The following is a 15,939-nucleotide window of genomic DNA, read 5'->3' on the forward strand; positions in this document are numbered from 1 at the left end:
GTTTCCTTGTTGATTTTCTGCTTGGATGATCTGTCCATTGCTCTAAGTGGGGTGTTAAAGTCCCCTACTATTATTGTATTGTTATCAGTGAGTTTTTTTATGTTTGCAATTAATTGATTTATATATTTGGGAGCTCTTAACATGGGGACATATATATTTACAATTTTTAGATCTTGTTGGATAGACCCCTTTATGATAACATAGTGCCCTTCTTCATCTGTTACAGTCTTTTGTTTAAAATACAGTTTGTCTGAAACTACAAGTTGATGGAAGGAGGTGGGTGGGAGATGGGCTAGATGGGTGATGGGTACTAAGGAAGGTACTTGTTGTAATGAGCACTGGGTGTTGTATGTAATTATTGAATCACTAAATTCTACTCCTGAAACCAATATTGCACTGTATGTTAACTAAAATTTAAATACAAAAAGTTAAAAATAAATCTAGTTTGTCTGATGTAAGTATGGAAACTCTGGCTTTCTTTTAACATCCATTAGCATGATAGGTGGTTCTCCATCACCTCACTTACAGTTTGCAGGTGTCTTAGGTCTAAAATGAGTATCTTGTAGGCAGCATATAGATGGGCCCTGTTTTGTTGTTTTTTTTAATCCATTCTGATACCCTATGTTTTTGGATTTGAGCATCTAGTCCATTTACATTCAGAGTGATTATTGACAGATATGAATTTAGTGCCATTGTATTACCTGTAAAGTTGTTGTTTCTGAAGATTTTCTCTGTTCCTTTCTTGTCTTTGTCACTTTTGGTATTTCTTTCCCACTCAAAGGGTCCTCCTTAATATTTTTGCAGAGCTAGTTTAGTGGTCATGAACTCCTTTCGTTTTTGTTTGTCTAGGAAACTCTTTACCTCTCTTATTTTGAATGACAGCCTTGATGGATAAAGTATTCTTGGCTGCAGATTTTTCCCATTCACCACATTGAATATATTACGCCACTCCCTTCTGGCTTGCCAAGTTTGTGCAGAGAACTGCAGCTAGCCTTATGGGTCTTCCCATAAGAAGTTAGGAACTTCTTTTGTCTTGCTGCTTTAAGGATTTTTTATCAGTATATTTTGTAAATATAACTACGATATATGTTGGTATTGTCCTGCTTTTGCTGATTTTGATGGGACTTCTCTGTGCTTTCTGGATTTGGATGCCTGTTTCCTTCCCCACATTAGCGAAGTTTTCAGCTGTTATTTCCTCAAATAAACCTTCTGCTCCTTTTTCTGTCTCTTCTTCTGGGACTCCTATTATATGAATATTATTATGTTTGATGCAGTCACTGAGTTCCCTAAGTCTATTCTTGTGATCCATAATTCTTTCTCTCCTTTGTTCAGCTTCATTATTTTCCATTATCCTATCTTTTATATCACTTATTCGTTCCTCTGCTTCTTCCATCCTATGGTCATTACAATCAATCTGTTTTGAATCTGTTATTGCATTTTTCATGCCTGTTTTTTTTTTTTTTTTTTTTTTTACGTTTATTTATTTTTGGGACAGAGAGAGACAGAGCATGAACTGGGGAGGGGCAGAGAGAGAGGGAGACACAGAATCGGAAGCAGGCTCCAGGCTCTGAGCCATCAGCCCAGAGCCCGACGCGGGGCTCAAACTCACGGACCGTGAGATCATGACCTGAGCTGAAGTCGGACACTCAACCGACTGAGCCACCCAGGCGCCCCCATGCCTGATTGTTTTTTAATTCTTTTATCTCTGCACAGGGTCTCCTTGATGTCTTCCATCCTTTTCTCAAGCCCAGTGAGTATCCTTATGATTGCTGCTTTAAATTCTCCATCAGGTATATCTGTTTCGATTAGATCCCTGACCACGACCTTTTCTTGTTCTTTCTTTTGGGATGAATTCCTCCATCTTGGCATTTGTTTAGGTCTCTGTCTTCTTCTGTGCATTAAGAGAGCCTGTTTTCTGTTCCTGAGAGTAATGGTTTTATTAAGAAATGATAATATATATTGTCCAGAGCCTGGCACTTCAGGACAGATTTCTGGTGTATGCTGTATGCACTCTGCTGCTGTGTTTTGGCTGCTCTCTCAGGTCAGTCTTCTGCAGTTTCTCCTTGCCTGCAGTGAGGAGTGTTTGGACTTTGCCTAGCATGTGGAGAGTTTTAACTAGGTGTGCTTTGGTCTGTTTGTTCAAAAAGGCCAGATCCTATATTCACTAGAGCTGAAGCTTCACAGCACTGTATGGTCAATAGATTTGGTGCATGCAGGGGGGTTTATGCTGGTCTTCTGGCAGAGGGACATGTTGCCACTGTCTCAGGCACACTTCCCCTAGTAAAAAAGCATCTGCAGAGTGCAGGTGGGTTGGGCTTGGCGTAAGTGGCTCAAGCCTCCAGAGTGAGCACTGTGCTGCTCACAGCAGTCCTTCTGTGCTGATGGGCAGGGGATAAAAATGACATCAGCCTGCTCTCTCGTCCCCAAAGAGGGGAGTTTGCACTTACTGCTGTCCAGCAAGCCCTCACAAAAGAGTGAACAATCTCCCCTTGTGGGTCCTAGATGTCCTTGAGATCCCTGCTTCCACCCTGTGTCTGGGCCATCTGCCCACCTGGTGCGGCAGTGCTCCTGTATTTCATCTCAGGCACGCTGGCTGAGTTTCAAAACTCTAAATTTTAGGGACCTGGTATGGAATGGATCCACACTGATCCTCTGGGGGAGGGTCTTACTGCACTGTGGCTGGTGGCAGTTTGTCCCAGAAGTACAGTCTCACAAACACACAGGGGCTTGGAGTTTATGGTAAAGCACAGCAAAAAGCCTGCATTCAGATTAGCTACCCTCAGCAGGGGTCTCTGCTCCTATGCTAATGAATGGGGTAGGGCAATGGTGCCTCACCAGTTCTTTTGTCCCCTGAGAGGCAGTGCCACCTCTCCCAAATGCACTCCAAGAAGGGGAACTATCTCCCTCAGTGTGACCCAGGGGAACCTCAAGCCACATTGTCCGCTCCTGGGCCTCTGGTTTCATTCTCCATAGGAGCACCTCTATGCCCACCAGGCTCTACACCCTCCACAGCACAGACTACTAAAACTTCAGTCTTTGAGCTGAGTAAGTATAAACTTATGATAATCAGCCCCTCTCATTTTCCCAGTCAATGGTTTGGGTGAAGTGTTTTTCTTGTGCAATTCCCTGTGCAGTGCTCTTGTGCATGCTCTCTCTCTCTCTCTCCCTCTTGCTCCCTCACCTCTATGATCAAGACTCTCTCCCCTCCACAGCATCTGCCTGTGATTCTTTTCTCCCCCAAATCATGTCTCTGAGGCTCCTACCTTCCACGATGTGGCCTCTTTTCTCCCTATTTTTGTGCAGTTTGTTCTCCTAGTTCTCGGATTGATTTCTTGGGTGTTCAGAATGATTTGATATTTATCTGTGTTCGAGGGATGAGGCAAGCAGAGGGTCCCCCTACTACTCTGCCATCTTAATTCCACATCTCCATTTATTTAGATCTTTACTTTCTCCCAGCAATATCATACAGTTTTCAATGTATGAGTCTTACACTTCTTTTGTTGATATCATTCATAAGTACTTTATCTAGCATGTTATTATTATTAACAAAATGTGTTTGTTGTGCCTCTTTTAGTTTCTTTATTGCTAGTACAGGGAAATACAACTGATTTTGTATATTGATCATAAATTCTGCAACTCTGCTGAATTTGTGCATTGCTTCTAGTTTTTGTGGACTCCTTAGAATGTTCCACACACAGGATCATGCCATTTGGAAATAAAGACAGTTTTACTTTTTCTCTCCAATCTGAATACATTTTCTTTTTCTTGCCTGATTGTAATGGCTAGACTCTACCACAATGATAAAAAAAAAAAAAAAAAAAAAAAAAAAAAAAGGTGGCAAGGATAGATATCTTTGCTTTGGTTCCAATCTTAGAAGGAAAGCTTTTAGTTTTTCACTATTAAGTATAATGTTATAGGGTTTTATAGATGATCTTTATTAGTTTCCTTTTTTTTCTCAATTTATTGAGAGTTTTTATTAAAATAAGTGTTAGGTTTTGTCAAGTGCTTCTTTGTCTATTGAAATGATCAATAGATCATTGGCTTCATCCTTTTTTAATACAGTGTATTACACTAAATGATTTTTGGATTTTAAATCATCCTTGCATCTAATGTGCTTTTGAGATCCTTGGATATGAAGATTAGTGTTTTCTATTAATTTTGGGATATTTTTGGCTTCTCTTTCTTGATTTTTTTTACCTATTTTTTTCTCTCTTTTCTTTCAGTGACTCCTTTAATGCATATGCTGTGTGCTTGATGTTGTTCCACATTCCCGGAGGATCATTTATTTTCATTTTTTTCTTTCTGTTCTTCAGATTGGCCACTCTCTATTGATCTATCTCCAAGTTCACTGATTCTTTCTTCTGCCAGCTCAGATCTGCTGTTAAACTCCCGTGGTAAATTTTAAAATTTCAGTTATTGTTCTTTCTAACCCCAGAATTTCCATTTGTTTAAAATTTGTTTTCTATTTATTGATATCCTCTAATTATTGTCAGCATTCTTTCTTGGATTATTCAAAGTTTCCTTTATTTATTTTAGCATGTTTATAATAGATGATTTGAAGTCTTTGCAAGTTCTAACACATGGGCCCCCACCCAGTTTCCATTGACCACATTTCTTCCTGTGTATGGGTTATATTTCCCTATTTCTTTACATGTCTTTAATTTTTCTGTTGAAAATTTGACGTTTGAAAATTTGGATTCTGAATTCAGAACCCATCTCAGGGGGTTGTTGTTACTTTTGTTTGTTATTTGTTTAGTGACTTACCTGGACTAATTCTATAGAGATTCATCTATAGTGTGCAGTTGCTTAAGTCTCTGTCATTTAAAAAAATATTCCTGGGGTGCCTGTGTGGTTCAGTCGGTTGAGCATCTGATTTCAGTTCAGGTCATGATCTCACAGTTCATGAGTGCAAGCCCCACATCAGGTTCTGTGCTGACAGCTTAGAGCTTGAAGTCTGCTTCAGATTCTGGGTCTCCCTCTCTCTCTGCCCCTCTCCCACTCACACTCTGTTTATGTCTCTCAAAAATAAATAAACATTTAAAAAATATTCTTGCTTTTGCTTTAAAGCGAGCTTCCTAGGAGTCACCTGTGGATTAGTACCATTTAGTGAGCAGCCAATGATTGGTCAGAAGTTGCACTTAAACACTTTGAGCTAGTAAGATTTTCATTCTTTGCTGATGCATCGATGTATGCTTTAGGGACTGTAATCAAAGTTTATGCAGTCTATAAGACTGCCCCAACTTTTACTTTCTGAGTAAACAGGACTCATGTTAATTAAACAAGCTATGAGTAGACAGGGTTCTCTCTGCTTTCTGGTGAACATGTGTGTGACCCTGAGCAAGCCTACTAGCTTTCAAACCACTAGGGATATGTAAAAGGTTTCCAATGACCACTATGCCTCTCTCATTTTTAGCTGGTCTTGTTAGTACATTGCTTGCCTCAGCCAGCGGGCAAGACCTCACTCTATCTGTGAGGCATGGGGCTCAAACCCATAAACCGTGAGATCATGACCTGAGCCAAGATCAAGAGTCAGACACTTAACTGACTGAGACACTTAGGTGCCCCGCACTGTCCTACTGTTTTGGAAAAAAATCCTGGGCATGAGTTTCCCCATGTTCCAAAAATCAAATCAACCCCCTCTAAATGCAAGGTCCTTATGGCCTACACCACTCTTACAGAACTACTACATCATAGAGCAGGATGGAGGGAATGAAAACAGCCCTAAACCAATCCCTTAAAGTTAGGGTGGACCAACTGTTCCTACCAAGGTTCAGTAGTTTTTCTTGAATAAACACTATCTGTTGTATATCCTTTCAATTTATAGAATTCCCAAGGGGTTGGGACAATGTTGTCTAGTTTGTGACCTCTTTTTGGTGAGATAATTCACCGAACTTCTCACTTAGCCATTCTAGAAGTCCCACTCTATTAAGAAATGCAGTTCTTTTTAAGGTGCTAAAAACACCAAATTTATATGCCAAAACTAAGCACATACTTTATAACCTCTTTCTAAAACCCCTCACAGATATGATAATAAAGAAGCCCCAACAGAATGAATGTTTAACAGTACTGAGGATGAAAAAGGACGCCCTCAGTGGGCCAGAAATTTTGACAGTACTTACAAGGTAGAAATCTGATAGGATCATGTTGACATATAAACCAGAGCTGAGAACAGAAACTACAATTACGATGCTTTGAAAAAGGAAGAACAGACAACACATAGAAGTTACAATTCATCTTCTTGGCAGGAACTGTGAAAACACCTTGGGTAATGGATTGAATTTTTATGTTCCTTCCCAAATTATTTTACTGAAATCCTAATGGCCCATGTGATAGTACAGGAGATAGGGCTTTGGGCAGGTGATTGGTCATGAGAGCAGAGCCCTAATGAGTGAGATTCATATCCTTATGAAAGGTACCCCACAGTGCTCCCTTCTCCCTTTTGCCATGTGAGCACACAATGAGAAGACAGCCATCTATCACCCAAGAAGAGGGTTCTCACCAGACACCAAAAACTGCTGGGGTCTTCTTGATATTGGACTTCCAGCCTCCAGAACTGTGAGAAATAAATTTCTGTTGTTTATAAGCCACCCAGTCTAAGGTATTCTACTAAAGCAGCCTAAACTAAGATACTTTGTTAAATCCTGATTCTACTCCGTGGGAGAAGTATCATTTCCCCTAGTCCTCTAGGGTCCCTAATTTTGCCTTCTGAAATAAATTTTCCTTATCTATTATCCTCTAGGCCACATTTAAAGTTGGCATTGGAAAGTGGGTCTCTTTGGAGGTTGTACAATTTTCACAGCCTGCTTTCTAATGATGCAAGTTCGGGGGCCTGGTGGTTGTTTTATAGATTGAAAAATTACAGGCATTTTCAGGCCAGGCTTGTGGTTTTGTTGAGAATACAATTCCATCAAAATTTAGGAAGCTTTCAGTCTATTTACTACCAGTTGGTTCCATGTCAAAATCTCTTCTGGTCTCAGTTCTTAAGCCTGCCAACTCCCTTATTTTATTTATTCACTTCTATGCTTAGCACATTTCCCTGTTATTTTAATGGTGGCTATTTTAAGGTCACATAAAACAATAGGCTAAATTAGGAAGGCAATACCTCTACTTTGATCTTTGTTACAAGGTCACTACTGTCCAGATGAAAAGTCTTAATGAGAAGCTTTTGAAAGGGCATTGACCAAAGGCTCTGCTTAGTGGGGGCATAGTTGCAGTTGACTCTCCCAACTTTGAGGGTCAAAATTATTATATTTTATATTAATTTTAATTGTAAGCCACAGTCACAGGATGTGACTCCCTTAGCTTCCATTTCTACCTGTAAACAGGTTCATTATATATAGATACAGAGATAGATAGATAGATAGATAGATAGATATAGATATAGATATAGATACAGATAGATATCTTGCGTGATATATCTCTCATGGTATCTAGCTAAAAGCAGCAAGGACCAACCAACATAAAAACACAACATCTTTTTTTTGGATCACTTCTTTTAGAGAGCTATGGGCATAGCAGGCACATGGTCTGTTTTCCAAGTTATCAGAAGTAACAGCTTCACTAAATATTATGCCATGACATTAAAAAGGTCACCAGCTTTCTCACCTTCAATCTGCTTCCTTGTGTCCAAAAACTGACTGCTTAATGGATTTCACATTTTAGGTTTTTGTTATGGCAGTAGCCTACTGGTAGCAATTTTTATATTGCTTAACATCTAGGATAAGCTGCTATTAATTTAAAAAAAAAGGACAAAAATAAAGTGACTCAAACGTAACAGTCCAGGGTGAGACATCTCTCCTCCATGAGGTCATCCAGAGACCCAGGCACCATAATTCCTTAGGGAGGTGTCCCATCTATGTGGTGGGATAGTGTTAGCTAACACCCCACTGTGATCCAGCTTACAGGAAGAGAAAAGAGAAAAATGGTTGGCAAGTATTTTCATTTTTTAAAAAGGCTTGAATGGATATTTCACACTTCTTCTCATATTCCCTTAACCTGACATTGTTCACATGGCCAAGTCTACCTGTGGGGTAGACAGGGAAATGACAGTTAACTCCAGTTAGGTAGTCATGGGCACAGCTAAAACTTGGGGATTCCATTACTAAAAGGAATAAGAGTAGGACGGTGCTGGGAAACAGTCTCTGTCCTGCTGGGGGTAAGGAGGGAGATTACCACTCAATATCATCATGTGCTGTTGAATTTTTTTCTTTTTTCCTTGGGACATACAAAGCAGAGGTTTGTTTCTAAAACAGTAACGATTTCGGGCCAGACACACTCTGTAAGTTTTTGACCTTGGAAAAGGAAACAGCACAGAGGCAGAATTTTTTTTCATCTTGGCATCCAAGATTCTGATTCAAAATATAGAAGGGCGCCTGGGTGGCTAAGCTGGTTAAGTGTCTGACTTGGGCTCGAGTCATGATCTTGTGGTTCATGAGTTCGAGCCCCACATCAGGCTTTGTGCTGACAGCTCAGAGCCTGGAGCCTACTTCAGATTCAGTGTCCCCCTTTCTCTTTGTTCCTCCCCCACTCGTACTCTCTCTCTCTTTCTCTCAAAAATAAAGATTAAAAAAAAATTAAACATGGGGCGCCTGGGTGGCTCAGTCAGTTAAGCATCCAACTTCTGCTCAGGTCATGATCTCGTGGTTTGTGAGTTCAAGCCCCGCGTTGGGCTCTGTGCTAACAGCTCAGGGCCTGGAGCCTCCTTCGGATTCTGTGTCTCCCTCTTTCTCTGCCCCTCCCCTGCTCATGCTCTGTCACTTTCTGTCTCAAAAATAAATAAAACATTAAAAAAAATTTTTTTTAATTAAACAAGAAAACCCCTAAAAATATAGAAATAGGGGTGCCTGGGAGGTTTGGTCGGTTGAGCATCCAACTCTTGGTTTTGGCTCAGGTCACAATGTCATGGTTCGTGGGTTCGAGCCCTTTGTTGGGCTCCACATTGACAGTGCAGGGTTACTAAGGATTCTCTTTCATCTCTCTCTGACTCTTCCCAGCTTGTGATTTCTCTCTCTCTAAAAATAAATAAATAAACTTTAAAAAAGAATTCAAAACAAAATATAGAAATAATTGCTCATTAAGAAATACACCAAAACTTGGGGCACCTCAGTGGCTCAGTTGGTTAAGCCTCTGACTTCAGCTCAGGTCATGATCTCATGGTCCGTGAGTTCGAGCCCCACGTCGGGCTCTGTGCTGACAGCTTGGAGCCTGGAGCCTGCTTCAGATTCTGTGTCTCCCTCTCTCTGACCCTCCCCTGTTCATGCTCTGTCTCTCTCTGTCTCAAATATAAATAAACATTAAAAAAAATTTTTTAAAGAAATACACCAAAACTCTATAGACAGTTACACATAAAAAGCTCCAGTGTTGGAGTACCTGGGTGGTTCAATTGGTTAAGTGTCTGACTTTGGCTCAGGTCATGATCTCACGGTTTGTGAGTTCGAGTCTGGCGTCGGGCTTTGTGCTGACAGTTTAGAGCCTGGAGCCTGTTTCAGATTCTGTGTCTCCCTTTCTCTCTGCCCCTCTCCCACTTGCACTCTCTCTCTCTCTCTCAAAAACAAACATTAAAAAGAATTTTTTAAAGCTCCAGTGTTATAAACTCATAAAATCACACACTATTAGAGCTAAAATTTATAAAAAGACCCTTTGCTCTTTATACATAAGTAAACTCAGACTCAAAGAAGTAAAATAAATGACCCCAAATCAGAAAGGCAGTTACAGATCAAAGATTAGAATCAAATTCTACTGAATCATTGGATATATACCAACTGAGAAATTTTTTGAAGCATAAATTTCACTGTAATTTTTAAAACAGTATGCCAATTAAGAAAAAACCCCACAATTATTCACAGATAATGTACTTAGAAAGTAATTCTCAATTATATGACAAATGATAAAAATACACATTTAAGAAATATAACATGAATTAAGTTATACCTTTAATACTAAATTTGTTTATTAGGTAATAATATATACACAAGCTGAAATCTGACCCAACTGGCCAAATTACTTTTGAATTCTTTCACTATTATTTTTATTTCAAAATATATTTATTCACCCAAAACAATAACATAAACAAAATATGAGGTCAATTTTCCCATGTTTTGAAGGGTATAAGTTGACAAAGTATACGTGGTAGTTTGTGGGTTTTAAAACTAGGTCTCCTATTTTCTGTTCCAGGGTTTTGATGGCTTCCTGTCTCACATTTAGGGTTTGAGTTTATTTTTGTATATAGTGTATACATTTGAGTTTATTTTTGTATATAGTGTAACTAAGTGGTCTAGTGTCATTCTTCTGTATGTTGCTGTCCAGTTCTCCCAGCACCATTTGCTAAAGAGACGGTCTTTTTTCCATTGGATACTCTTTCCTGCTTTGTCAAAGATTAGTTGGCCATACATTTGTGGGCCCAATTCTGGGTTCTCTATCCTATTCCATTGGTCTCAGTGTTTGTCTTTGTGCCAATACCATACTGTCTTGATGATTACAGCTTTGTAGTAGAGGCTAAAGTCTGAGATTGTGATTCCTCCTGCTTTGGTTTTCTTTTTCAACATTACTTTGGTTATTCAGGGTCTTTTGTGGTCCTATACAAACTTTAGGATTATTTGTTCTAGCTTTGAGAAGAATACTGGTGCAAATTTTACTGGGATTGCATTGAATTTAGATTGCTTTGGGTAACTGGTGTAGTCACTCTGAAAAACAGTGTGGAGGTTCCTCAAAAAATTAAAAATAGAACTATCCTACACCCAGCAATAGCACTACTAGGAATTTATCCAAAGGATACAGGAGTGCTGATTCATAGGGGCACATGTACCCCAATGTTTATTGCAGCACTTTCAACAATAGCTAAGTTATGGAGAGAGCCTAAATGTTCATCAACTGATGAATGGATAAAGAAGATGTGGTTTATATATACAATGGAATACTACTTGGGAATGAGAAAGAATGAAATCATGCCATTTGCAGCAACATGGATGGAACTGGAGGGTATTATGCTAAGTGAAATAAGTCAATCAGAGAAAGACAGATACTCATACGTGGAACTTGAGAAACTTAACAGAAGACCATGGGGGAAGGGAAGGGAAAAAAATAGTTACAAACAAGGAGGTAGAGAGGCAAACCATAAGAGACTCTTAAATACAGAGAACAAACTGAGGGTAGATTGGGGTGGGGGAGAGGGGAAATGGGTGATGGGCATTGAGGAGGGCACTTGTTGGGATGAGCACTGGGGTTGTATGTAAGCGATGAATCACGGGAATCTATCCCCCAAACCAAGAGCACACTGTATACACTGTATGTTAGCCAACTTGGCAATAAATTATATTAATAAATAATAAATAAATACGTAAATAAATAAATAAAACCTAGGTCTCTTCCAAAAGTAAGCTGTTTTTTTAATGAGAACTCAACTCATAAAATCAAGAAGCACATCAGATGTAAACAAATAGCACAATTAAAATTAATTTATTTATTCATACAAACCCAAGTCAGATTTAAAGTCACTTACAAGATTACCTAAAATATATGTTACATTAAATGTAAGTAAGGAATTTATTTTAAGTTTTATTAATTCAACAAATATTGGCTGAGCATTTCCTTTAGGGGTTACACTTCCAAATATAATGTAAAAGAAGAGAAATTATTCAAGTGGATGTAATATACTCACTAAAACAAATAAGTCATCAGTTAGAAGGTATTATTGGTAGTGTTATGGGTTAGGTCTATAATACTTATTTAAAAGAGGGTATGGTGGGAAACTAGAATTTAAAGGTTTCATTGTAAGTAGATATCTCAAAAAATTAAACATAAAAATGTTCCAAAGTCTAAAGCAGTGGTTCTCAACCAGGTATGACTTGGTAATATCTGGAAATATTTTGGGTTGTCACAACCGGGGAGGTGCTAGTGGTCTACAGTGGGTTATTGTGAAACATCTGACATTGCACAGAACAAACCTCCATAACAAAGAAATAGTTGACCAAAAATGTCAACAGTGCCAAGGCTGAGAAACCCAGGCCTGAAGTGATTTAAGTGATTTAATGTGATTTAATAAGTACTAATTTCTTCTCTGAAAGACATGATGACATACAGGTGTATTTTCATAAATATGAGAAATGATATAGATAGAACAAAGATTATACACTTTACGTGAAACTGTGACATCACTACATGTTTATAATTATAAAAATATTAATGGCAGGAGGCCTGGGTGGCTCAGTTGGTTGGGCATCTGACTCTTGATTTTAGCTCAGGTCATGATCTCGCAGTTCGTGAGATTGAGCCCACAGTGTGGCTCTGTGCTGATGGCACGGAGGCTGCCTGGGATTCTCTCTCTCTCCCTCTCTCTCTGCCCCTCCCCTGCTTGCAAGGGTTCTCTCTCTCTCTCTCTCTCTCTCTCTCTCTCTCTCTCTCTCTCTCCCTCCCTCCCTCCCTCCCTCCCTCAAAAATAAGTAAACTCAAAAAGAAAAAAAAAAAGAACTTCTATCAATTACAGGCTTACCAGTCATCTTAATGAAGGCTTTAGGCAAAGTAACATCATAAGAAGGTTATGATTTTATAAAAATCACTCTGAGCACAGTTGGAGGGTGGCCAGGAAGGAGAAAGAGATACTAATTAGGACTCAGATTCAAGGTGATAAGAATCTGGAACAAGGCAGTCATCCAACGGGGGCAAGGGAAGGAGGAGATGGATGAAGAGATGTTAAGAAGAATCAGTAGAACCAAAGTCAGGAGTGGTAGTCAAAAGTAGAACCACAGTCAGAGCATGATAATGTAAGAAAATTGCCTTTAGTGCTAAAAAATTGAGACTAGCCCCTGCTGGGGGATGCTTTGAGATTAGGCCAAATGAACATGTAAATATTTATTATATAAAAACTGTCATCATTTAGTATACACATAACAATAAAAATTTAAACTAATAATTTAACTTTTCTTAATTTTATCTTAATAAACTGATTACAGAATACTTTAAAATACTGGTGCCAAACTTCAGGGTCCCATCCGACATGTTATGGAGCTTAGAAGTCACCACTACTGTCCTCACAACTAACTAACCTGAAAATCCACAACTCTTCTTGGATCCTTCAAAGAACTGTGGTAACAGGGCAAGCTGCTGCCCCTAGAGCTGGAGAAACAGACAGATACAGAGAATCACAGCTCACCAGGAGCAGAAGCCAGCAGCTGGAGCTAACTTCAGTAGAAATACTTTAAGTTGTAGACCAGCTTGAGAGTTAAAAGCTACAAGGGGGTCCTGTCTTTGGAGGTTGGGGGTGCCCACATTCTTGGGTTTTACTTCCAGGATCTCTACCAGGTTCTAACTGCAAAGATCAGAGAAAAATCCCCTCCTGCTTCTGGTAGGGGAAATGGTAAAGTGACCATTTTGGAATACACCCAGAGTTCTTTTGCTTCTTCCTAACAAGGCCTGTCCTCTAGGGAAACTACTTCACTAATGGACTGGGGTTTTACGAAAGCCTAAACTACCTGGGAGAAGGGACATACTCAACTCAGTCTCACTAAAAGGCTGCCATCTAGCTATCAGAATGTAAAACACTTCCCCTCCTCCCACACTTTACCACATCAATAGGGTTCTGGTGTAATAACTGTGATTGCAGCTAAAAGAACTGCAAGCTTCAGATCCTGTTAAGGAGTCTCTAGGAAAACCTAGAGAACAATTAACAAGGACACACAGGAAATTTTAGCCTCTAACACCATAGCCACAGCAAACAGTAAATATAGCCTAATTCCTAGCCAGATAAACATAAAACCTCACACTAAACACCCATATAACCTCAGTTCCTTTTACCATATCTTGCTTTCAAAAAAATAATACAAAGCATGCTAAAAGGCAAGAAAAAAAAACAATCTAAGATTAAAGCAAGCAGGAGAACCAGACTCAGATATGGCAGAGATTTTGGAATGATCAGACCAGAAATTTAAAATGATCAATATGCTAAGAGATCAAATAAAAAAGTGGATAACACACAGACTAGATGGGTCACATAAGCAGAGAGATGGAAGTTCTAAGAAAAACTCACAAGGAAATGCTAGAAACTGAAAACATTGTAACAGAAACGAAGAATGCCTTTGATGGGTTTACCAACAGACTAAACACAGCTAAGGAAAGAATCAGTGAGCTTGAAGAAAGATCAATACAAAATTCCAAAACTGAAAGGCAAAGAGAAAACAGCAACAACAATGTAAAAGAACACAAGAACTGTGGGACAGTTATAAAAGATAGAACATGTGTGCAATGGGATTACCAGAAGGAGAACAAAGATGAAGGAATAGAAGGAATATTTAAAGGAATAATGCCAGATTTTCAAAATTAATGACAGACACCAAACCACTGATCTAGGAAGCTTAGAGAACACAAGCAGGGCACATACCATAAAATGTACACCTACACATACCATATATGAAATGCAGAAAATCACAGAGAGAGTCTTGAAACAAGCCAAGGGAACAAGATAGAATTCTATTTGACTTCTCTTCAGAAAACATGCAAGCAAAAAGAGGGTGGAGTGAAATATTTGAAGGGTTGAAAGAATAAAAACCACTAACCTAGAATTCTGCATACAGTGAAATTACCCTTCAAAAATGAAGGAAAACTAGAGACTTTCTAAGGCACACGAATAATGAGAAAATTTGTCTCCAGTAGACCTACCTTGCAAGAAATGATAAAAGAAGTTCTTCTGAGAGAAGGAAAATGATAATAGGTCAAAAACTTGGATCTACATAAAGAAGGGAAAAGCATTAGAGAAGGAATAAGTGAAAACAAAATAATATTTTATTTTTCTTATTCTTAATTGACTTAACAGAAAACGGTTTAAAATAATAATAGCAAGAATGCATTCAGTTTTATAGCATATGGGTAAGTGAAATGAACTGGCAGCAAAGTGATAAAGGACAGGAGAGAGGAAGTAGGCATGCTTTGTTATAAGGCACCTGCACTACCCATGAAGTGGGACAGAGTTACTTGAAAGCAGACTTTTATTAGTTGTAAATGTGTATTGCAAACTCTACAGCAACCTATAATAAAATTTATAAAGAAAGTATAATTGACATGCTAAGAGAGGAGCGAAAATGGAATCATGTAAAATGCTCAATTAAAACCAAGAGAAGGGGCACCTAGGTGGCTCAGTTGGTTAAGCATCTGACTTCACCTCAGGCCATGATCTTGTGGTTCATAAGTTCCAGCCCCGCATCAGGCTCTGTGCTGACAGCTCAGAGCCTGGAGCCTGCTTCAGATTTTGTGTCTCCCTCTCTCTCTGCCTCTCCCCTGCTTGTGTTCTGTCTTTCAAAAATAAATAAAATATTAAAAAAAAAAAAACAAGAGAAGGCAGAAAAAAGAGAGAAACACTGAAAAGAGAAGAAAAGAAAAGAAGAGAAAAAAAAGAAAAGAAAACAAGTGCAATGCAAAGAAAACAGTTAGTTACAAACTTCACAGCCACTATGGGGTGTGGAGCAGGGTGGAAATAGATAAAACCACAGGGTTCCAATGCTGTAACACGTACTCAAACCACTGCTTTAGAAGAATAGTTTTTCTGATGCCTCCTGATGCTTTCCTCCTTTACAATGTGTAACTCTTCAAGAATCAGGAATAGCAATTCCTACCTTGAAAATACTATCTGGGACTGTGTGAAAGTAGAAGTTCAATGCTTCTAATCCGGTAATCCAAGTCATAGTCTTTGGAGCTTCTGAGTCCTGAGGCCTACATCTGGTGAAGTTTTATTCTCCCTGGTCATTTCTGACACCTTCTCCTTTCTCTCTGGGGAAGAGGACAGGAGGGTGTATGTCGGGGCTCTCGCTGATGTAAGTGTAACTTGAGTTAAAAAGAGGGATTTTACCTTTTAAAGCTCTTCTCTTTTACCCTAACAGTTCATCTCAAAGAGTGACCTGTGGAACATCTATATCAGTATCACCGAGGATGTCTGTTAAAGAGGGAGATTCATGG

At 39.0% G+C, this 15,939-nt stretch overlaps 1 protein-coding gene across 2 annotated transcripts in view; it reads right to left on the minus strand.

Moving 5' to 3' along the window:
• Positions 1-8,784: 8,784 nt before the first annotated feature.
• Positions 8,785-15,939, minus strand: part of RGS22 (regulator of G protein signaling 22) — a 141,853-nt gene continuing 134,698 nt past the window's right edge. The window contains exon 28 of one of the 2 annotated variants that reach the window (XM_053896495.1): positions 8,785-9,011. The gene's annotated coding sequence lies outside the window, so the exon portion shown is untranslated. Of the gene's footprint in view, positions 9,012-11,438; positions 13,111-15,939 lie in introns of those variants that run through there. The other variant, XM_019467995.2, reaches the window with a different exon arrangement.

Source organism: Panthera pardus, unplaced genomic scaffold (genome assembly GCF_024362965.1).
Source record: "Panthera pardus isolate Hobbes unplaced genomic scaffold, ASM2436296v1 HiC_scaffold_7, whole genome shotgun sequence".
NCBI classification, from domain to species: domain Eukaryota; kingdom Metazoa; phylum Chordata; class Mammalia; order Carnivora; family Felidae; genus Panthera; species Panthera pardus.